Source organism: Lampetra planeri, unplaced genomic scaffold, assembly GCF_965212315.1.
Source record: "Lampetra planeri unplaced genomic scaffold, kcLamPlan1.2.h2 scaffold_461, whole genome shotgun sequence".
NCBI lineage: Eukaryota > Metazoa > Chordata > Hyperoartia > Petromyzontiformes > Petromyzontidae > Lampetra > Lampetra planeri.
In genome coordinates this window covers 9,102-32,911 of record NW_027615284.1, presented here as the reverse complement: position 1 = coordinate 32,911, position 23,810 = coordinate 9,102, and the positions used below count along the sequence as shown (strand labels likewise).

Here is a 23,810-nt window from a genome sequence, read left to right as displayed (position 1 = left end):
ATTTTCACAGGTTCTTATGTGAGGCTTGTTGACTCTGACAAGCAGCTGCTCTGGTAGAGTAGAGGTTCTCCACAATAAACGAATGGGGGACGGTGTGTGATGACAACTGGGATATGAATGATGCAGAGGTTGTTTGTCAGCAGCTGGGCTGTGGTGCGGCTGTGTCAGCAATGGAAAATGCACATTTTGGGGAGGGCAGTGGACCAGTCTGGTTGGATGATGTTGATTGTTCAGGAAGTGAATCATCACTAACAAACTGCCCACATGATGGTTATGGATCACACAACTGTGATCACAAAGAAGATGCTGGTGTCATCTGTGAAGGTAAGTGTGTCAGTCCAAGGCGTACTTCTTAAAGAGTAACTTACCCCCAGAACTTGAAGCTGAAAACTGTTTTAACTGGGGGTTTTAACTTTAGTAGATTTTATGTTGATGAATTCTGGTCTTAATCTTAACATTTTAGTGAAAATAGTTTTAAAATCTACATTTTATGTTAAAAAATATACATGTGGAGTGCCACCTACAGGTTGAAACCTGGTTATTACATCTAAATTCACTTCACAATGCATTTGGTGGTAACTCACTTCATCTGGTGGTATCTGACACCACCAACAGTTCACCCTGAAACCATTTCTGCTCCCATTACTATAAAAAGATTGCCTCCGCCACTATCAAACTAGAGAGTAGGTTGGATTCAGAACAGACAGAATAGTGAGATTGTATCAGATTGTATTGTTAGCACAGTGTATTTTAGTGTAAGTTGACAGTTAGTAGTGTGTTTATAGTATTGAGGCTACTTCGTGTGTTTCAGATAGTCGTTTGTACTCAGGTCAGTTAGCTTTTTTAGCTAATTGCCAAAATGGTTCGGTAGTGTTCATATCCCGGCTGTACAGCCGTCTCTGGACGACACCTGTTTATAGAGGACGTGGAAATCAGGCGCGATCAGCTGTGCAAAATACTCAATACTAAATCCAGCCACTACCAATCATGATGATGTCAATGATGACCAATCATCTACCGGACATCTCCCATCCGCTCCTCCCCCTCCATGTCCTCAATCCCGGCCGCCTCAGCACAGACTGGTTGTTGTAGCGGCTCAAACTGATCGGGCTCTGGACTGTTATCCTGGCTGACAGGATACAGGAGGAGCGAATTCCTCCATCTCAAATGAGGTAGAGGACACAAAGGTGTCTACACAATTATCTGAGTGGTCACTCTTCATAGCTTGTCAGGGTCTGAATTGGAGTTATAATGTGTGTTGTTTTTTTAATATTCGCCCCGTCACCCTCCTCATCCATTCGCCTGCCCAATGAATGGAATCCCCCCCGCCCCCCTTCCTTCCCTCACGCTCCCTCAGCTCCACCCAGTTATCTGCATTTTTTTTAAAATCAAGCTGTGAGCAGAGTTATGCTCAGACAGGACGGGTAAGTCCCTTTCAAACAATTAAAGAAGTTTAAAGTGAGGAATCAATTCAGAAAGTGATAAAAGACTCAATATCTGAATCTCATGGTCAGAACGATCATTATTATAGGGCTAAACCATTTAATGGAAAGTATTCCTTTTTTATTTGTTTGTTTTCCTGACCTGAATATATAGATATATATATGTATATATATATATAAACTGTGTGTGTGTGTGTGTGTGTATATTGATATAGGTTCACATAGAATTCTCTTTTTCTCTTTCACCAGAAAATGGTGATACAAACTTACCTACGTTTCCACCACAAAGTCATCCGGTGAGGCTGGCCAACACTAACGACCACTGCTCTGGTAGAGTAGAGATCTACCACGACGACCAGTGGGGGACGGTGTGTGACGACCGTTGGGGAATAGAGGATGCCCATGTGGTTTGTCAGCAGATGGGCTGTGGCAAAGCTGTGGCAGCATATGGTGGCGCATATTTCGGGAGGGGCAGTGGACCAATCTGGTTGGAAAATCTTGATTGTTTTGGAAATGAGCCATCAATAACAGAATGTATACACCCAGGGTTTGGATTACATGACTGTGGTCACAGTGAGGATGTCAGTGTCATCTGTGAAGGTCAGTGTATTCATGTTTTATCATTGTTCTCAGCCTGTTCCGAGGCAAACGATTTACGTATGAAGTGTTTAAAGTGATCATAGGTGCTAATATTATGTTTAAATAACAAGAATAAAAGTCAAATTAATACTCTGCATGTGGCTCGCAATCAGCAATACTGCTCTGTATGTGCAGCACTGCAACACAATACCAAACGGAGTCCATCACAAAACAAACAAGAAAATGGCTGACAAACAACAAACATAAAACAGTTATCTTCCATTAATAATCCCAAAATTCTATCCCCAAAGACATCCTCCTCATACACTACTGATGTTGAGTTTTAACCGACCTTGATTGTTGTGGATTGTCCTGCTTTATTTGTTTCTTACTTTGTATAAGAGCATATGATTTGTGTGCTGCTTAGGGCAACTTGACTTGCCTTGTTTGCCTGAATACTTGTATTAGATGTTCCTGCCAATGAAAATATTACATTTAACAGGGCAGTCAGCAATCTAGTGCCATTTCAAGAAAGTAGTTGTACCTTTACTGTCATCCTGCTCCTTTACTTACGACCAGGTCCGGTTGTGAACAGGATTCCTGAAATAGTGGGGCTTATTGTGCGGTGTGGAGGGTTGGCGCCATCTTAACAAGGAAGTGTTCTTCCTGCCACCTGTCTGTTTTACTTCTCCAGTCTCAGTCAAGTGAACTGATGAGTTAATTACAACCTGCTCAATATGTCTGCTAAAATTATTCACACAATTGGTTTTAACAGGTTTTAAAGTGAGGCTGGAAGGCTCTGACAGCAAATGCTCTGGCAGAGTAGAGATCTACCACAATGACACATGGGGGACAGTGTGTGACGACAACTGGGGATTGGAGGATGCTGAAGTGGTTTGTCGACAGCTGGGCTGTGGCAAAGTTGTGTCAGCACATGGTGGTGCACATTTTGGGAAGGGCACTGGCCCAATCTGGTTGGACAATGTTGAGTGTTCAGGAAGTGAATCAGCATTGTCAACTTGTGCACATAATGAGTTTGGATCAAACAACTGTGATCACAAAGAAGATGCCAGTGTTGTCTGTGAAGGTAAGTGTGTTTCATTATGTGAATAGTATGGAATCAGTCCAGAGTGAGTGGTTAGGTTATTATACAATCTGGTCCATGGCTAAAATTAAGGGCCCTATTTAGATGGTACATGGCACATGGCACAGGGCACATAGTCCCCATTACAAGAAGAGTTCAATTACTCTGTCGCAGATAATCTCTATGACAAGAAAAATCTGAATAATTTGATGTAAAATGCTGCTATTTTCCTAAATGTAAGTCCAACCCTTTTCGACTTCTCTACCATGGCACAAGTCTAAAAAAAAAGCGTTGTCTAACTAGCAAGCATGTGCCGCACGCCTGGTGCTTTTTGCTTTAGATCATCAAAATAAGGCCCCAAGTCACTATACCCTTAATTAAAACAATTATTGAGCAGGAAGCTAATGTGATGTTGCCAAACTAGAACTAGACCTTTCTTTCTCTTCAATCAGAAGTCGACATGTATCCAACCTCACCCATTGTACCACCAAGTTCTCCAGTGAGGCTGGCTGACGCTAACAGCAGCTGCTCTGGTCGAGTCGAGATCTACCACAGCGACCTGTGGGGGACAGTTTGTGATGACGACTTTGGATTGAAAGAAGCTGATGTGGTTTGTCAGCAGCTCGGCTGTGGCAAGGCTATGTCAGTACATCACAACTCATCATTTGGGGAGGGAAATGGACCAATCTGGTTGGACAATGTTCATTGTATAGGGGAAATGAGTCCTCACTAATGAACTGTGAACATGATGCTTTTGGAACACATGATTGTGATCACGAGGAAGATGTCAGTGTCATCTGTGAAAGTAAGTAATCTTCCTGACGTTGATCCCAAATCTGAGTTCTTTAGTTATGATTGAAAAACCACAAGTTCTTCGTCTTATCTGAATAGTGTTGACAAAGATAAGGAAAATATGCAATGCATTAGAAACATGCTAAATTAATTAGAATATGAGTAATCTCTATTTTAAACCCATTTTCATTACTTTCATTTTTAAGGTCTTATGTCAAATGTTTTAGGCTGATTAGCACAATTCGGTCATAACGACATCCACATACAGGACACAACAGGACACTGTGACTGTAGAAGCGTTTTCTTGGATGACATAAGCTATTGGGAAAATAATAAGACTCATGATTTTCACAGGTTCTCATGTGAGGCTGGTCGACTCTGACAGCAAATGCTCTGGTAGAGTGGAGATCTACTTTGACAACCAGTGGGGGACGGTGTGTGATGACCACTGGGGACTGAAGGATGCTGAGGTGGTTTGTCGACAGCTGGGCTGTGGCAAAGCTCTGTCAGCACATGGTGGTGCACATTTTGGAGAGGGCACTGGACCAATCTGGTTGGATGATGTGGAGTGCTCAGGAAGTGAATCCTTCCTGACAAGCTGTGCACATGATGAGTTTGGATCACACAACTGTGATCATAAAGAAGATGCCAGTGTCATCTGTGAAGGTATGTGTCCAGAAATTAAAATGGCACACTTGAAAAATAAAATAAAAACTTGAGAAAAAAAAAACACCTAGCAGTGTATCAGTGTACTTATAATTTCTCTTTAACTCCTCTTTCTCTCAGAAATTGACATTCATCCAACTTCACCTGTTCCACCACCAAGTTCTATGGTGAGGGTTGTGGACTCTGACAACAGCTGCTCTGGTAGAGTCGAGATCTACCACAACAACCAGTGGGGGACGGTGTGTGATGACGACTGGGGAATAGATGAAGCACATGTGGTTTGTCAGCAGCTGGGCTGTGGCAAAGCTCTGTCAGCACATGATGGTGCACATTTTGGAGAGGGCAGTGGACCAATCTGGTTGGATGATGTTGATTGTTCAGGAGTGAATCATCAATAGAAGAATGTAAACATAATGAGTTTGGAACACACAACTGTGATCACAAAGAAGATGCCGGTGTCATCTGTGCAGGTAGGTCTATTATTTCATTATATTCCAGTAAACATTTCACTGACCTTAAACCCAGGGAAAGTAGTACACTACACTACACTACCCAATACCGTTGACTGTAATCAGATGTCAGATGTTTTTGTTTGCAAGAAAATGTCAAATAATTGAATAAGAACAACTTGGGCAAATGAACAAAATCAGATTAATCACCCCGTTTCAAAACTCGTAAACCAATTTCCAGCATTTATCGATTTGATATTCGAGGAGGTTCAACAGCAGACTTACTGTCACTTAATAAATGGATGTGACAGTGATGTTCCCTGAATGCACCATCAAGGAAACAGTATGTTACAAGATTTTTTCTGTACATAATATTATTTTTCACAGATTCCCATGTGAGGCTGGTCGGCTCTGACAGCAGATGTTCTGGTAGAGTAGAGGTCTACCATGACAACGAGTGGGGGACGGTGTGTGATGACAGTTGGGGATTGAAGGATGCAGATGTGGTTTGTCAGCAGCTGGGCTGTGGCAAAGCTCTGTCAGCACATGGTGATGCACATTTTGGGAAAGGCACTGGACCAATCTGGTTGGACGAAGTTGAATGCTCAGGAAATGAGGCATCAATAGAAGACTGTGCACATGATGGGTTTGGAACACACAACTGTGATCACAAAGAAGATGCCGGTGTCATCTGTGAAGGTGAATGTGAACCTTATCTGCCAGTCTGACCTCTGAACCTGATGGAACGGGACTAGGTGTGCGTTAAAGGTTTTAAGGCACAGCTCAATCATTGGTTTCTGTTTTTCACGTCGGGCAGTTCTTCACCCCCATGTTGCGTCTTAAAACCGTTTTAACACACACCTAGGCACAGTATCCCATACATCCAAGTTTGTGTACTTGTACTTGTGTTGAAAGAAATGTTGTTTAACGCTGTTTAACATTTTGCGCCTCAGATGGATATTAGAAATGTAAAACATGAGCCGGACTACGTTTGTATTAACTGTTTGTATGGTTGTCAGCCAATCGGAAAAGAGCACTCACAATGACTATGGCATAAGTGGCAGTAATCGAGAGTAGGTCAAATGTAGACTGTTCTAATGTTGTTTGGGTTCACACTCATGTTTCTCTTCCACTAGATCATGACGTTGATCCAACCTCACCTGCTCCACCTACTTATGAGGTGAGACTGGTCGACTCTGACAGCAGCTGTTCTGGTAGAGTAGAAATCTACCACGACAACCAATGGGGGACAGTATGTGATGACAGTTGGGGAATAGATGAAGCCCATGTGGTTGTCAGCAGCTGGGCTGTGGCAAAGCTCTGTCAGCACATGGTGGTGCACATTTTGGGGAGGGCAGTGGACCAATCTGGTTGGATGAAGTTGATTGTTCAGGAAGTGAATCATCATTAGAACACTGTAAACATAATGAGTTTGGAACACACAACTGTGATCACAAAGAGGACGCCAGTGTCATCTGTGAAGGTAAGTCATTTTTTCTACTTTCTCCTGACCTCAGTCCCAATCTGAGTATTTTGAATGAACTATCTCTTTATTAACTAGAAAACTGAAAGCAACTCAAAATTGTTAATAGGAGAAATTTGAAAATGTTTTTTCATTGACAGAACTTTACAATATTTCTGTAAGAACTTGATATGAAACAGCTGCATTATTATCGTGATTCACATTCAATTCATTTCCACAGAATCTTTATTGCGGCTTGTCGGCTCTGACAGCAAATGTTCTGGTAGAGTGGAGATCCTCCATGACAATGAATGGGGGACGGTGTGTGACGACCAGTGGGGTTTGAAGGATGCAGAGGTTGTATGTCATCAGCTGGGTTGTGGCAAAGCTGTGTCCGCACATGGTGATGCACATTTTGGGGAGGGCACTGGACCAATCTGGTTGGACGATGTTGATTGTTCAGGAAGTGAATCATCAATCGAAGACTGTAAACATGATGGATTTGGATCACACAACTGTGATCACAAAGAAGATGCCGGCGTGATCTGTGAAGGTACGTGTGTTTTGTAAATACCTGTCTAATATATCAGACCCTGAAACTGGTCCAACTCTTTTGTATTCAGTGTTTTCAAAGGTCCGCCTAAACCTCCAGATCCAGATCTGTGTGTGGATACAGGATTTTTCCTGTTCATGAGCTGTATTTGATTCTGAATGAAAAAAAGCACAAAATAATACCATTATATTTCTTGCTACACGATACTCTGAATTGTTATGTAGGTTCACATATTTTGAAAAGGAAAAGAAATGGTCAAACAGATGAATTACTTTTTGAAACCCTTGATTGCAGGGGTGTCAAACAGTCATTTTAGTTCAGGGGCCACCTTCAACAATTTGATCGCATGTGGGTCAGCTAGGTAAAATAATAGCATCATTATCAATAAATAAGGACAACTTGATGTATACCTTTATTTCAGTGTACAGAAGTATTATTATAAAGGATGATTATGAACATCATCACATTTAATTACCTATGTTTTTACAATACATACTACGAACATACAATGGACCGGTCAGTGTAGACAAACACAAGGGGTGGCAATGCAGTTTGGAAAAAGGACAGGAATTTCCTCCCGAACAAAAAGTAACAGACCAAAATAAATCTAGGACTCAAAGTATATCTTCAGGTGTCACAAGCACTTTCAGCCATTAAGCATAGTGTAGCCTAGCCGAGCCAAGCACAGCGCAGCATACATTGGCGAACTTGGTTCTGGCCTCGCAGCAAGCCAGCCCCTACCCTCATACTTCCCAACACAGAATGAGTTCCCTTCAGAGTATAATGAGATATTGCGTCAATTAAACCAAACCACAAAGTCATGGGGTGGGCGTTACATTAGCCCGACTTGACCCACAGTATTAGTTATTATTATTAGTAGAACTAGAATAAAAATATGCATTTTAGGATAATTGAAACTATTAACATTTCACAATATATCAGATTCCAAAATACATAATACACTTTTGCTCACCATATGAATAAATACAAAACAGTTCTTCAAACCCAACACCCCTTGCAGGTATTCACTGCACCCGTCCTGGAGATGGAATTAAATCATGTCCCCATTGTGGTGCATGCTTCCGTTCAGGCACATTTGAACTGGAAAAGGAAACCCGGAAGTGGGAGCGTATCTATTTCCTGTACACCAGTTCTTAACTAACCTTAGTTCTGTATTTGATGCCTCATTCAACTCTTCTATTGGTGCTTGCTGAAGCATACACCATTACCTTTACTGATAAATTGTAGTTGACGTCTGGGCCGGATTGAACCCTCTGACAGGCCAGGCTTGGTCCGTGGGCCGGATGACATCCCGGTTCTATTGTCATCTGGGTTCACAAAGTTTTTCATTTTTGTTTTTTGTTTTTCTCCCACCAGAAATTGACATTCATCCAACCTCACCTCCTCCACCACCGAGTCATGAAGTGAGGCTGGTCGACTCTGACAGCAGCTGCTCTGGTAGAGTAGAGATCTACCACGACAAAGAATGGGGGACGGTGTGTGATGACAGTTGGGGAATAGATGAAGCCCATGTGATTTGCCATCAACTGGGCTGTGGCAAAGCTCTGTCAGCTCATGGTGATGCACATTTTGGGGAGGGAAGTGGACCGATCTGGTTGGACGATGTTGATTGTTCTGGAAGTGAATCATCAATAGAAGACTGTAAACATAATGAGTTTGGAACACACAACTGTGATCACAAGGAAGACGCCAGTGTCATCTGTGAAGGTAGGTGTATTCTTTTACATGGTCTCTGTCAAGAAGACAGTGACTCTAGAAATACAATGGTGGCCAAACTTGATGGAACACTTTGCATATTTGAGATGTTTTCAGAAAGTCACCATTCTGCTCTATAAACCATGGAATAGATCCATAAAGAGATTTTCCCAATTTTTCTCACAAAAAAAAAACCAAAAACAACCTCAAACCCCTCGAGAAAAAGGTGGACATATCAATTTATATTAATACTGACATAACTTACAAGTTGATAGGATTAGAATGTCAGTTTGACTGACTTCATGTCTTGTGCTCACAGCAACCATCTGCATATTTCATTAATGGTATGAAGTTAAATCATGTTAAACCGCCGATATTTTCCAATCTGCCAGGCCTTTTAATAATTTGGCCACCACTGTATATGACACTATACAGTGGATGGAGGGTCCATCCTAGTTTTGGCATTGTTGGTTCTGCAACACCATTCAGTCAATGTGAAACTGACATGGAATTAATATCCACAGGTGCTGAGGTGAGACTGGTCAACTCAGACAGTAAATGTTCTGGTAGAGTAGAGATCCTTCATGACAACGAATGGGGGACGGTGTGTGATGACAACTGGGGAATGAAGGCTGCTGATGTGGTGTGTCAGCAACTGGGCTGTGGCAAAGCTGTGTCAGCACATGGTGATGCACATTTTGGGGAAGGCACTGGACCAATCTGGTTGGACGACGTTGAGTGTTCAGGGAGTGAATCATCACTAACAAACTGTGAACATAATGAGTTTGGAACACACAACTGTGATCACAAAGAGGATGCCAGTGTCATCTGTGAAGGTAATTGTGTGCCTTAAATACGAGTCCAAGTCTTTTGCATTTCGGTGTCTGCAAATGTCTATTTTCATTTCATACTTGTAGCAGTGGAACATTTGCTGTAAAGATAACTATGCATCTGGCACATCATCAAAACAATTACTTCATATCATACACGTTTCGATAGGAATATTCACCAAAATTAACTTCTTGACATCCTATTTTAAAATGTTTCCTTTCTTTAAAATATTGATTTCTTTTTAAGTGAGGTTGGTCATGGACTGTGGGTCACTAAGCACATGCCTTGCAGCAAACATATGATCAGATAACTTGTAATTAGAATCATATTATTTGCATTATATCTTCCAGTCCAGTCAAATTAATCAAATTCTTTCAATTCTCCCTCTGATTTGTGCATACTACTTCGGTGCCTCCTTTGTCAAGGTTCCAAGCTGAGCCAATGCTAGAATGTGACGTCTCCAGATTGCCACTAGGGAAAGAGGGATATCCCAAGTGTTACCGTCAACACAAGACTGAAACATCATTTTTAATAACCAGCAATAGTGATACAACATCCAATCTTTATTCCTCGTCTCATGGTAACGCTACATGGATGATTTGTGCAAAAAAAAATACACTGTGGTCCATAATTGAAGTGCAGTTGTTTCTGTTAGGTGCCTACACAAGGCCTCACCCTTAATATGCGTCACTATCCAACAGTGGTGGCTGCTGGTCTTTCAAAGAGGGGTAGCTAATCAGAAAATTTGTCAAATTATGTATTGCCCGATTCATAGTCCAGCCTGTGCACTGTGGCCACCTGTGAGTGTGAGTGATCGTGACGAGGGGAGAGGCTTTGCAGCTCCCACTGTTCATTGGTTACAGAAATGGCAGAATGACAGAAGAGAGTCGCCAAACACAACACTAGTCGTTTTTAACAAAGGCAAAGCCACTGAGGATCAGGAACGTCTTTAGATCAACTCCGAACAACGGAATGAAAAACTTGAAATACGCTCCGGTGGAGCCTTATACTTGAAGATCGCTGAGTCGCTCATTTCGCTGTCAAACAAATAGGAACTCAGGCTCAGACAGATCATCGACAAAGCCCAGCGTTTATCCAATGACCGTCTAGTTATGCAGCAGTGGAACTACCCACTCTACGCCTCCCCATTGAAGTCAGTGGACACTTGGCGTCTGCACTGTGTAAAGTACTGTGACCTGCAGGGATGAATGAGAAGGAGGTCATGTCGGTTACCTGTAATAAGTAGCTGATTCTGGACGAAAGATGAACATGTTCTAGTGCATATTTAGTCAATGATACATGATAGTACAAGAGTACATATTTGACCAATTATTTTGTAGACATTTTAGGGTAAGCGGCGCTTCCCTTGCAGTCTTAGAGCAATCACCACTGCTATTCAATCAGGGTGTGCAGATGTTACGGAGTGGAACTGGGAGACGCAAAGCTCATGCTCCAGCCTTGCCTCCATGTCCTCCATTGTTTATGTGGCACATATAAAACGCTGCCATGGCAGTTTCAGGCAAGGGTTGCTGGAAACCCCAGTCACACCAAGGAGGTACTGAACGGTATTGGAAAACACATCTGGAACCAAAGCGAGTCGAACTGCATAGAGCTGGAATGGTATAGTGAAACAGCGGAAATAGTGTCAGCCTCTTTTGAGGATGTTCCAATTAAAGTCAAAGACAACAATGTGATGACATCAATAAATTAAATTAAATGTCTGTGTTAGGAGAAAAGTTGGACAGTGGGACTGGACCAAAAAATACTCCAATCATTGGATCTGGAAATGAAAGTAAGATTTTTTTTTCTTCTTTTTTTAAGTCATTGAAAAGGAAACTTTACTCAAAACCAGAATTTTGAACACTAATTTGGTGTTTTGTGCCAAATCCTAATCATACTTAAAATATGTGACATGTCAAAACCTCCTCCAACTGAGTGTCCAGATTAGACATGTCAAAAATGAAAAGCATTCTACAGTTTGAAGACTGAGTTTCAACAGGCTATGTTGTTAAAATAAAAAAGTATCTTTCAAGTATCTTCTCACAGTGGGCCTTCCAGTATTTCTTGTTGTGTCTATCAAGATAAGGTTTCATATTACCTATAGTATGTGCACATTTAATGATGGACTTAAGCCAAGATCTGTAATGGCACATTTCACTTTTTCCTACATACATACATAGATTTTACTTCACAATTCCAACTGCCTTATTGAGATAAGGATAATACAAACCAAAAGTAATATTAAACATAATTTGCTGAGACTGATGTAGTCAATTGATGTAGTCCAGTGTCAGTGTGATTGGGTTGACATAGTTTTGTTTCTCTTCAACCAGAAAGTGACAATTATCCAAGCGCACCTGTTCCACCACCAAGTCATCAAGTGAGACTGGTCGACTCTGACAGCAGCTGCTCTGGTAGAGTAGAGATCTACCACGACAAAGAATGGGGGACGGTGTGTGATGACAGTTGGGGAATAGATGAAGCCCATGTGGTTTGTCAGCAGCTGGGCTGTGGCAAAGCTCTGTCAGCTCATGGTGGTGCGCATTTTGGAGAGGGCAGTGGAACAATCTGGTTGGATGATGTTGATTGTTCAGGAAGTGAATCGTCAATTGAATACTGTAAACATAATGAGTTTGGAATACACAACTGTGATCACAAAGAAGATGCCAGTGTCATCTGTGAAGGTAATTCTATGACATGATACTGTCACTGTCACCTGTGACTCAAGAAATGTATTTGACATTGAACAGTGGAGTGGATTTGTCATGTTAATGGAGTCTTTGGTACTGTATGACTACTGAATCAGTTTGAACCCAATATTTTGGCAGGTTCCCATGTGAGACTCGTCAACTCTGACAGCAAGTGTTCTGGTAGAGTAGAAGTCTACCATGATAATGAATGGGGGACAGTATGTGATGACAACTGGGGAATAGATGAAGCCCATGTGGTTTGTCATCAACTGGGCTGTGGCAAAGCTCTGTCAGCACATGGTGATGCACATTTTGGGGAGGGCAGTGGACCGATCTGGTTGGATGATGTTGATTGTTCAGGAAATGAATCATCAATAGAAGACTGTAAACATAATGAGTTTGGAACACACAACTGTGATCACAAAGAAGATGCCAGTGTCATCTGTGAAGGTAAGTGTGTAACTTATATACAATTCAACTTACTGTATATACAAGTCAAGTCACTGCAAATGTCTTATTAATCTCATACTATTAGCAACAGCATGTTTGTTACGTCAGATAACTGCTTCTCACACACTGTTTACTAAGAATCATCTACAAGTTAAAGGTTTAAATACAATGTAAATATTAAAATATATATTGCTTTTCAACCAGAAACTGACATTCATCCAACCTCACCCGTTCCACCACCAAGTCATCAAGTGAGGCTGGTCGACTCTGACAGCAGCTGCTCTGGTAGAGTAGAGATCTACCACGACAAAGAATGGGGGACGGTGTGTGATGACAGTTGGGGAATAGATGAGGCCCATGTGGTTTGTCATCAACTGGGCTGTGGCAAAGCTCTGTCAGCACATGGTGATGCACATTTTGGGGAGGGAAGTGGACCGATCTGGTTGGATGATGTTGATTGTTCAGGAAATGAATCATCAATAGAAGACTGTAAACATAATGAGTTTGGAATACACAACTGTGATCACAAAGAAGATGCCAGTGTCATCTGTGAAGGTACGTGTGCCATTTTATACTGTTCCACTGACATTCTCCTGACCTCAATACCAGTCAAAGTGTTACTTTCACATGGCCAGGTGACATTTTTTGTATTTTAAATGGGTTTTACAAGCGTCCAAACTGTACATTTACATTTCATTGATGTGAAACATTAACATACAGTAAGACTCCAACACTGGAAATGTAGGTGAAACATGGAGTTCTTGACACCCCTACTGTGTTGAATAAGTGGTTATCTTTACTTTGAATTGATAACAAATGCATCCATTCAAAACAAACCAGTCAACAGCTAGATGTCCTTTTAAGTATTTATCCAAGTAAGGCCTAGTATCTAGAGATTGTTACAGAAAATATTCTACTCTCTTTTGTCAGACCTTTCCAATGTTATCACACACACACACACTGCAATTAGCACACAGATGTGATTAAGTGTCACTTATTATTTACATCGAATTTGTTTTTCACAGGTTTTGAAGTGAGGCTGGTCGGCTCTGACAGCAAATGTTCTGGTAGAGTAGAGATCATCCACAGCAACCAATGGGGCACTGTGTGTGACGATAACTGGGGAACAGAGGAAGCTGACGTGGTTTGCCGACAGCTGGGCTGTGGCAAAGCTCTGTCAGCACATGGTGATGCACATTTTGGGGAGGGCACTGGACCAATCTGGTTGGATGATGTTGATTGTTCAGGAAGTGAATCGTCGCTATTAAACTGTGACCATAATACATTGGGATCCCACAATTGTGATCACAAAGAAGATGCCAGTGTCATCTGTGAAGGTAAGTATCATCAGTCTCATGTATCTGACCCTGATACCAGTCCATGTCTTATGTGTCTGGTGTCTGCAAATGTGTCATTATATCTAATAGTTATAACAGTGGAAGCTTTTTATTCAAGATCACTATGCATCTGGACAAAATCAAGTAACCAGGCTTTAAAAAAAAAAAAAAAAAAAAAAGCCTGGTTACTTTTCAACATAACAGAATTCTGAAGTTGCTCTTTTGGACATTGATTGAACACCCTTTTGCCAACCAATCAACATGACTGCAAGTTTATTCTATTTATTCTAAATGTGTCTTGAACCTGGACTTTTTAGACTCACATACATGTTTCTTCATATTCAACCAGAAACTGACATTCATCCAACCACACCCGTTCCTCCACCACCAAAGTCTGATGTGAGGCTGGTTGATTCTGACAGCAGCTGCTCTGGTAGAGTAGAGATCTACCACGATAAAGAGTGGGGGACGGTGTGTGATGACAGTTGGGGAATAGATGAAGCCCATGTGGTTTGTCATCAGCTGGGCTGTGGCAAAGCTGTGTCAGCACATGGTGGTGCACATTTTGGGGAGGGCAGTGGACCAATCTGGTTGGACGATGTTGATTGTTCAGGAAGTGAATCATCAATAGAAGACTGTAAACATAATGAGTTTGGAATGCACAACTGTGATCACAAAGAAGATGCCAGTGTCATCTGTGAAGGTACGTTTATACTTTCACACTGTGTCTGTCAAGGAGGCTGTTTCTCTAGAAATATACGTGACACTGAGCAGCAGATAGAATACATGACAGTGTTGGAGTTTTTGGTACAAAATTACTATTCAATTAATGTGCAGCTGTAGCATCAAACATCTTTACCTTGTACACAACTGCTGAGTGAGTTGACTCACTGGTAAACAGACCACAAACCAGACAACAGCTAGATTAATTCATTAGGTGAGAAGTTGTTGTGCTTTACTGGAGCATTTGACACATTCAGTAAAAAAGTGATCATGAAGCAGGGCATTCATCCATGCTTGGTTTAAAATTTAGTCCAAATTTGGAAATTTTTACTCTAAGAGGCCAAGCCATTTTTTGCAGCAGTGCAAGTTCAGAGAAATTGAGGATTCCCTGTTTTGTTATTATTTTTGTATTTAATTCAAATACCAGCTGGGGAATGGGTTTAAAATGAACATTCGAATTTCAAAAGTCTCAGACATGTGAGGCTAGAACTGTTCAGATTTTTTCTTCATTAAGCATTAATGTAAACAGAACATCAACTTTGGCCAATGAAAACATTAGATTTGGGCAGTGAGCAATTTGGCACCAGTTTGAGATAAATTTGGGACCATCATCTTTACTATGATTATGGGATTTGTAATGCAGCATGATGTACATGAATTGGTCTGGATTACATCTGCCGCAACACCATGAGGTATCACAGCATTATCAAAAGATCTGATTCAAACTAAATAATGTACAGTCCCTGCTCTACACAGCAATGAATCACTGGCATACGTAACAAGGGGGGACTATATTTGTCATCCACACACAATCAATCTAACACAACTGACAAGACCACCCATGTCCAGTTGACCAAAAACTGTGTTAGTTGAACAAAGCACGTAAATTATGACTTGGTCATGTATTATCTGAATTATGTCAGGGAAAAATGATTTATGTCTGAATTGTCTTTTGTTTGTTTCATCATTGATGTCATACAGTGTCAAAACCCCACAATGATAAAATGGCACCATTTTTTGTTTTGTAATTATTCCAATTAAATGTTTCTCAGGCTATCACGTGAGGCTGGTCGACTCTGATGACAAATGTTCTGGCAGAGTAGAGATCTACCACGACAATGAATGGGGAACAGTGTGTGATGACAACTGGGGACTGAATGATGCTGAGGTGGTTTGTCATCAGCTGGGCTGTGGTAAAGCTCTGGCAGCACATGGTGGTGCATATTTTGGGAAGGGGACTGGACCAATCTGGTTGGACGAAGTTGAGTGCTCAGGAACCGAGTCATCACTGAAAGACTGTGCACATGACGAGTATGGAACACACAACTGTGCTCACAGTGAGGATGCCAGTGTCATCTGTGAAGGTAATGCCTTTGTTATTTACCTGACAATGGAAGCAGTCTAGAAAGAGTAACTACTATTTAAACTTGGTGGACATAGTTATGGTCTCAATCTAAAAAAATAAAAATCCTATAAAAAATAAATCATAAAAAGGAGAAATTGTTATATTCCTAAAGTTTCATTCATTATTTATTTTTATGATTGAAAAATGTCTCCATAGGATTTGTGGGTTTTGTGTGTTTGTTTGTTTGTTTGTTTGTTTTTTCCATTCATTACAAATTGATGAAGAAATAGTGGATGGGGGTGTTTTTGTGGATGTAGCCCAGACTGTGATGAAAATAGTCCCTTTTCACCTTTTTATAGTCTATTATTGAAGCTTCATTCTATAGATTGATACGTCCAGTTATAGTTCATGTTTAATGGATAAATCGATTAGCATTTTGTGCTATAGTTGGAGAAATATTTCCACATAATTACTGAACACATGGAGTATTCCAATCCTTCACATAGTTTTATTTCTTTTAAACCAGATAGTGACATTCATCCAACCACACCTGCTCCACCACCACCACCAAGTTCTATGGTCAGACTCGCCGACTCTGACAGCAAATGTTCTGGCAGAGTAGAGATCTACCACGACAATGAATGGGGAACAGTGTGTGATGACAACTGGGGACTGAATGATGCTGAGGTGGTTTGTCAGCAGCTGGGCTGTGGTAAAGCTCTGGCAGCACATGGTGGTGCACATTTTGGAGAGGGCACTGGACCAATCTGGTTGGATGAAGTTGAGTGCTCAGGAAGTGAGTCAGCACTAGAAGACTGTGCACATCATGAGTATGGAACACACAACTGTGCTCACAGTGAGGATGCCAGTGTCATCTGTGAAGGTAATTATGTTTCTTTTGAGTACACTTAATTGGACTGTTAATCGGACAGTGAATTGCTGCATAAATGAGTTTGATGAGATAGAGACAAAGGTACATTGACTGGATTGTAGAGAGCATAAAAATAGCTTAACCTGTTCATAAATCTATCCATCACAACATATGTTGCAAGATGCCGTGTTGTAAAAATGTTGATGTTAATTGTACTGCTCAGTTAGAGCAGTTAACAGTTAGATGTGTCTGGAATTCACAGAATCACAATGTCTTCAGTTTAAGACTGATCTAAGTCATTAAGATTAATAGGATGATTCACCTTTGACCATTCATTCACCATGAACACAGGACTGATCAGGATTAAACGCAGTATTAAGCCTCATCCGCAAACTGTGATTGTAATAATTGATTATTAATAACTAAACTTAACTTAACTAACTAACTTAATAACTAAATTAATGATTATTAATGATTCAAATCATTTCTTTCTCTTCTACCAGAACATGTTGTTCCTCCAACCACAACTGTACCTCCACCACCACCACCACCCAGTTCTATGGTGAGGCTGGTCGACTCTGACAGTGAATGTTCTGGTAGAGTAGAGATCTACTACGACAACCAGTGGGGGACGGTGTGTGATGATAGCTGGGGACTGAATGATGCTGAGGTGGTTTGTCGAGAGCTGGGCTGTGGCAAAGCTCTGGCAGCACATGGTAGTGCACATTTTGGGGAGGGAAGTGGACCAATCTGGTTGGATGATGTGGAGTGCTCAGGAAGTGAGCCAGCAATAAAAGAATGTGCACATTCGGAGTATGGATCACACAACTGTGCTCACAGTGAAGATGCCAGTGTCGTCTGTGAAGGTAAGTGTTTCGTATGAGTATGAACTAGTATGATACAATTTCAAAGTTTTTTAAGTTAAAAGTAGCTGAACCATTTCATGAATCTAGCATCAACACATAAACATTTTTTGAAATAGGGATTTTGTTGCAATATGCCGTGATGTACTGTGCTGCCGTCATGTACAAAAACACAGAGCCAATGTTTGTTTGGTTATTTTCTCGATGACTGCTTTTGAAATAAGTGTGTACATCTCTGTGCTGGTCACAATGCGGACTGTATTGTTTTACCTACAAACACTGATTAGACAATTATTCCATGAATTCTAAACACAGCTCACATCTATGTAGATCTACATTTGAAGATGGATCTAAGTCATAAAGTTTAACTGGACGATTACTCTTGTCCCATTCGTTTGCCATTAAGACTTTGCTGTTGTATTCAACATCCTTCGGGGTATAAGCAACACTAAATGCAATATTACAACATCATCTGCAAATTCTGATCTATAGTCAAAATGATTTAGTAAAATACAATATTATGCGCTGTCATAGTAAGTTGTCTTTGTCTTCAACCAGAACCCGTCATTCCTCCAACCACAACTGTACCTCCACCACCACCACCACCCAGTTCTATGGTGAGGCTGGTCGACTCTGACAGTGAATGTTCTGGTAGAGTAGAGATCTACTTCGACAACCAGTGGGGGACGGTGTGTGATGATAGCTGGGGACTGAATGATGCTGAGGTGGTTTGTCGAGAGCTGGGCTGTGGCAAAGCTCTGGCAGCACATGGTAGTGCACATTTTGGGGAGGGAAGTGGACCAATCTGGTTGGATGATGTGGAGTGCTCAGGAAGTGAGTCAGCAATAAAAGAATGTGCACATTCAGAGTATGGATCACACAACTGTGCTCACAGTGAAGATGCCAGTGTCGTCTGTGAAGGTAAGTGTTTCGTATGAGTATGAACTAGTATGATACCATTTCAAAGTTTTTAAGTTAAAAGTAGCTGAACCATTTCATGAATCTAGCATCAACACAAACATTTTTGAAATAGGGATTTTGTTGCAATATGCCGTGATGTACTGTGCTGCCGTCATGAACAAAAACACAGAGCCAATGTTTGTTTGGTTATTTTCTCGATGACTGCTTTTGAAATAAGTGTGTACATCTCTGTGCTGGTCACAATGCGGACTGTATTGTTTTACCTACAAACACTGATTAGACAATTATTCCATGAATTCTAAACACAGCTCACATCTATGTAGATCTACATTTGAAGATGGATCTAAGTCATAAAGTTTAACTGGACGATTACTCTTGTCCCATTCGTTTGCCATTAAGACTTTGCTGTTGTATTCAACATCCTTCGGGGTATAAGCAACACTAAATGCAATATTACAACATCATCTGCAAATTCTGATCTATAGTCAAAATGATTTAGTAAAATACAATATTATGCGCTGTCATAGTAAGTTGTCTTTGTCTTCAACCAGAACCCGTCATTCCTCCAACCACAACTGTACCTCCACCACCACCACCACCCAGTTCTATGGTGAGGCTGGTCGACTCTGACAGTGAATGTTCTGGTAGAGTAGAGATCTACTTCGACAACCAGTGGGGGACGGTGTGTGATGATAGCTGGGGACTGAATGATGCTGAGGTGGTTTGTCGAGAGCTGGGCTGTGGCAAAGCTCTGTCAGCACATGGTGGTGCACATTTTGGGGAGGGAAGTGGACCAATCTGGTTGGACGATGTTGAGTGCTCAGGAAGTGAGTCAGCAATAAAAGAATGTGCACATTCGGAGTATGGATCACACAACTGTGCTCACAATGAAGATGCCAGTGTCATCTGTGAAGGTAATTTATATTTAAATTGTGTATATTTAATATTCTGCCAACTCTTTCAGTATTGAATTCATTCTTTCTTTAAACTATTTTTTTCTTTATATTTTTAGAGCAGCATCTCCTTCTCCAATCTACTGAGCTCATTTGCTCCTTGGATCAGATCAAGATTGGTGTACCTATGGAAAGCCTGTTGAGGGCGGGTTTGAATGCACACTCTGGTCACCTGGCAGTCGCTCACTGTTCCAGCCATACAATGCATGAGGATGTTGTGTGGTATGCAGTATCACGTCAGGCAGGCAGCTGTGGAAATGTGCTGATGGTGAGATGAACTTTCAATTATTTTTTTATTATTATTATTATTATTATTATTATTATTATTATTATTATTATTATTATTATTATTATTATTATTATATTCACTGTGAATCACAAAGGTAAGGTCAAAGTTCATAAAACCAATGACAACTGAACAATTCATTGACTGATTCAGAAATCATGAAGTAGTGACAGCCATCAGTTCTTTCTGTCAAAGAGCAAGCACAAAGGTATGAGGACATATAAGGGGATGTATGTTGAACAATGTCAAATGCTGTTTTCTATATGACATCATTTTAATCAATAATTATTTCTTTCAGACAAACAAAACCCACGCCATCTACTCCAACAACTTGTTTTTCTACCCCCTGAGTAACAAGTCCTCTGATTTACCTGACATAGTTCCATTTTCATGTGCCTATCCCTTGGAAACAGACACCAGCCTGGACGCTAGTATTCAGTGAGCAAAGTTACCATTGTCTGCATCAACACAAATAATAGACATTTGACAACACATGGGATGACACTCATTCGTTCTTGTCATATATTCTCTGCAGCGTTGCAGGCAGCCTGAGCAGTTCAGGTGCCAAAGCCCCAGCCAACATGTATCTGTTCCATGACTCCAGCTATACATCCAGCTATCCAGCAGGCCAGGTCACCCTGCCAACTGGCTCTGCCCTGTATGTAGGAGTATATGTTGATGAGAGTGATTCAAGCCTTGCAGTTATTCTGGAGAACTGCTACACAACCCACTCCTCAAAACCAGACGATCCCGTGGACACCTATTTCATTCAGAACGGGTATGCCTCTAATTCCACATGAGACTCAACAATACTGCTGGAACCATATGTTTCTTCATGCCGTCCATCTCTGGGGGTTTCACTAACCTTTTGTACAATGCGACTATGGAGGCTGCACTGGTTGTCACACAATCATTGAACGTGCTCGGAATACTGTTCTCTTCCATTAAAGAAAGTTGCGTTAAGTTAAAGTCATAATAATTCCAGTGACTTTTTCCCAGGTGTCCACTGAACCCAGAACATGTCAGCGTGAGTGAGAATGGCGTGTCCCTCAGTGCTCACTTCTCTGCTGTGGTTGTGGAAGTCCCAGATGACAGTCAGCCCCTATTCATTCACTGCAAACTAAACCTGTGTGACAAGAGACAATACAGATGTGTTCCAGTGAGTCAAACACTGAACCTCTTACTCACAAACAATCAGCCATCAATCAGTGCTTTTTTTTCTAAACTCTGTTTTATCATTCTACCATTCACCTCACAGTTTTGCAGCCAGAGGACATATCGCTCTGTAACCAACGAAATGCCATTCGATCTCACCGTTGGACCAGTTTACTGTGAGTATTAAAATTCAATCTGGTATCAGGTGGATGTCTCTGGACTGTGAAATCTCTTATTTTTTCTCTTGTTCCTTTATCCTTAGGGAAGTGATCGCTGACTGGCTGCTTGAACACGGCAAGCAGTGGTGCTGTTAATCTGATGGTGTAGGGTGCTTGAATAAGGAATTTGTATTATCATTTGTCATGATTTTACAGAATTTGTTTGATATTTCACTGTGAGGTGGCTTTGTTCACTAATGTAGACATTTAACTCAAACAATGTCTTTTAAAGGGTTAATTTTATGAGCCATGATTTGTAACTCTTAAATGGTAAGGGGGTCATTATATGTCATTAGGTGGGACATCTAAGTTCCAGTAAGTGTAGGTCTTCTGTAAGCAACATAAAACAAATAAAAAAAGACTTGAAAGAAAACAAAAGCTGTGTTGTGTAATAACAATAAGCTGTGTTGTGTAATAACAATGTCTCAAATGCCCAGTAAAACATGTGGTGAAGCATTTTTACAAAGCACCTTGTGACAGATAGGTGGGTGGACAGGGGGAAACTGGTTTCACTCCATCTCGGCTAAAACTTACCTGACTCACAGTGAGAGTACGAGGTTGACGATTCAAATGGCCGCAGACATTTTTGTTCAAAACCACTTCAACAGAGCAACACTCTTTTTGTCCTTTTAAGCCCCGCCCACAGACTCTGTACATCGCTCTGTGCCCGTCTTTGTCAGATCGACCCATTAAGGTTGGTCTTTATCTAATTCTAGGTATAGTTAATGAGCTCCATCCATGAGCAAATCCAAAATTTGCTGATTGTGTGTCTGGATTTCCAAGCTACTTTCTGGGCTAAACATGTGCTAAACTTTAATTTGCTACAGGTCTAAAGTAACAGAAGCTGCTTTGTTCATCCACTGTGGTCGAGTACAAGAACAGAACTAAATAAATCTTTATAGGAACAAAAGTTCATTCAAAAGCAACTGGACTCCCTGAACAGGAAGCCGCCCTGTCGAGCTGGATGGGCAAAATGCTGCCACCCAAAAAAATGACCCTATCCACCACATCTCTCAGTTGCGGCACTGCACATAAATCAAAACAGCAACACTCTAAGCACCAAACCTAACTGCTTACTCAGCAGACATACTCCTACGCACTACATGCAGTAAGTACCACTACACGGCCACCAGATGGAGCCAGAGACCACATGATCATAGTTTACCTCAGTTCTATGTAAGTGCCTAGCAGGGTGTGGCAAGGACTCGTGCAAATACAGAAGATAAGTACAAGACCAACAGGTGACATATGAAGCACTATGTGTTTACTGTTGGTTAAAAGTTCAGTATCTCACCCCGTTGGCAACAACACTGTGGAGACTCCCAAGACACCAAGAAACCCCCTCAAAACCAGAAGCGCTGGCTGAAGTCAGGATCAGCTCACAAGCAGCACCTTCCATTGTGATCAAGATTTTCAATCAATGCGTCATCAAAAGTGTCAATGTCCACTTTTTCCTACACACTTGACTGCAGGTGGGCGGCTGTGGCAGGTCAGTCGTCCAGTTATTTGAAAGTTACTGGTTAGAATCCTGGTCCTTGAGCAAGACACTTAAGCCATAAGTTTGGCCACTCCCACTAGAAGAGTGGCCAAACGGGTCAAGAAGTTTGGTACCAGAAAGTCTTGAACCTTTCTTTTAGTGAGCGCCAGGACACGTCCCATCATCAGCACAAAGACAGGAAGCCTTAGTCCTGTTTCTTCAAGTCAGTAACTGATTTCTCTGATTCACTCACTGTTCACTGTAAGATGTTTTTAGTTCTGAGAAAAACAATCTGTTGCACAGGTGAATTTGTCTATATGTATATATACCTTCTCACCTCAGATACACCATGAAAATGGACTCTTCTAACACTAAGTTGTACTTTAATGTTTACATGGACACATAAAGACACAGCCACCATTTGGTGGATTTGTGAGCGATGATACAATAGATACATACCTGATGTGGCATAGTCTTTCTAGTCATTTTTTTTATCTCATTTTTAATTAATAGTTTAGATTTTCCTATCTCACAATCTTTTTTTTGAAAGTGGGGTTTTACGAAAAGCATTTGAAGGCGGCATGATGCTGCTAAGCTCGCAATTACCTTCCACGGCATTGCTGCTCTCAAACGGGGAGCAGGAGCTGCAGCAGCATCAGCATCACATCTGCTCCACCACCACTTGAAGGCACCTTGCCCGATCGGCAGGCTGTTGGACTCAAACCACTGACTGTTCCGCCATGGCTGCATCTGACGAACGGGAGGACCAGTGCGTGATGCAGCGGGGACGATCTCAGAGCGACCCGAGCAGCATCACCGAAGTCCGCCTGAGTGCATCGCACGGAGCAGGTAGGGTGGACGGAGGGAAGGGGTGCACACGCATGTGGGCCATTTGTCGCCTGCTCTTCAGTTTGCGGGTTTCGCAGTGGTTAGGACACGATGCGAAG

General features: G+C 41.4%; 1 pseudogene; it reads left to right on the top strand.

The window, feature by feature from the left end:
- The first annotated feature begins 3,565 nt into the window (after nt 1-3,565).
- LOC144741203 (scavenger receptor cysteine-rich domain-containing protein DMBT1-like) lies at nt 3,566-23,549 on the top strand (annotated as a pseudogene).
- The last annotated feature ends 261 nt before the right edge of the window (nt 23,550-23,810 follow it).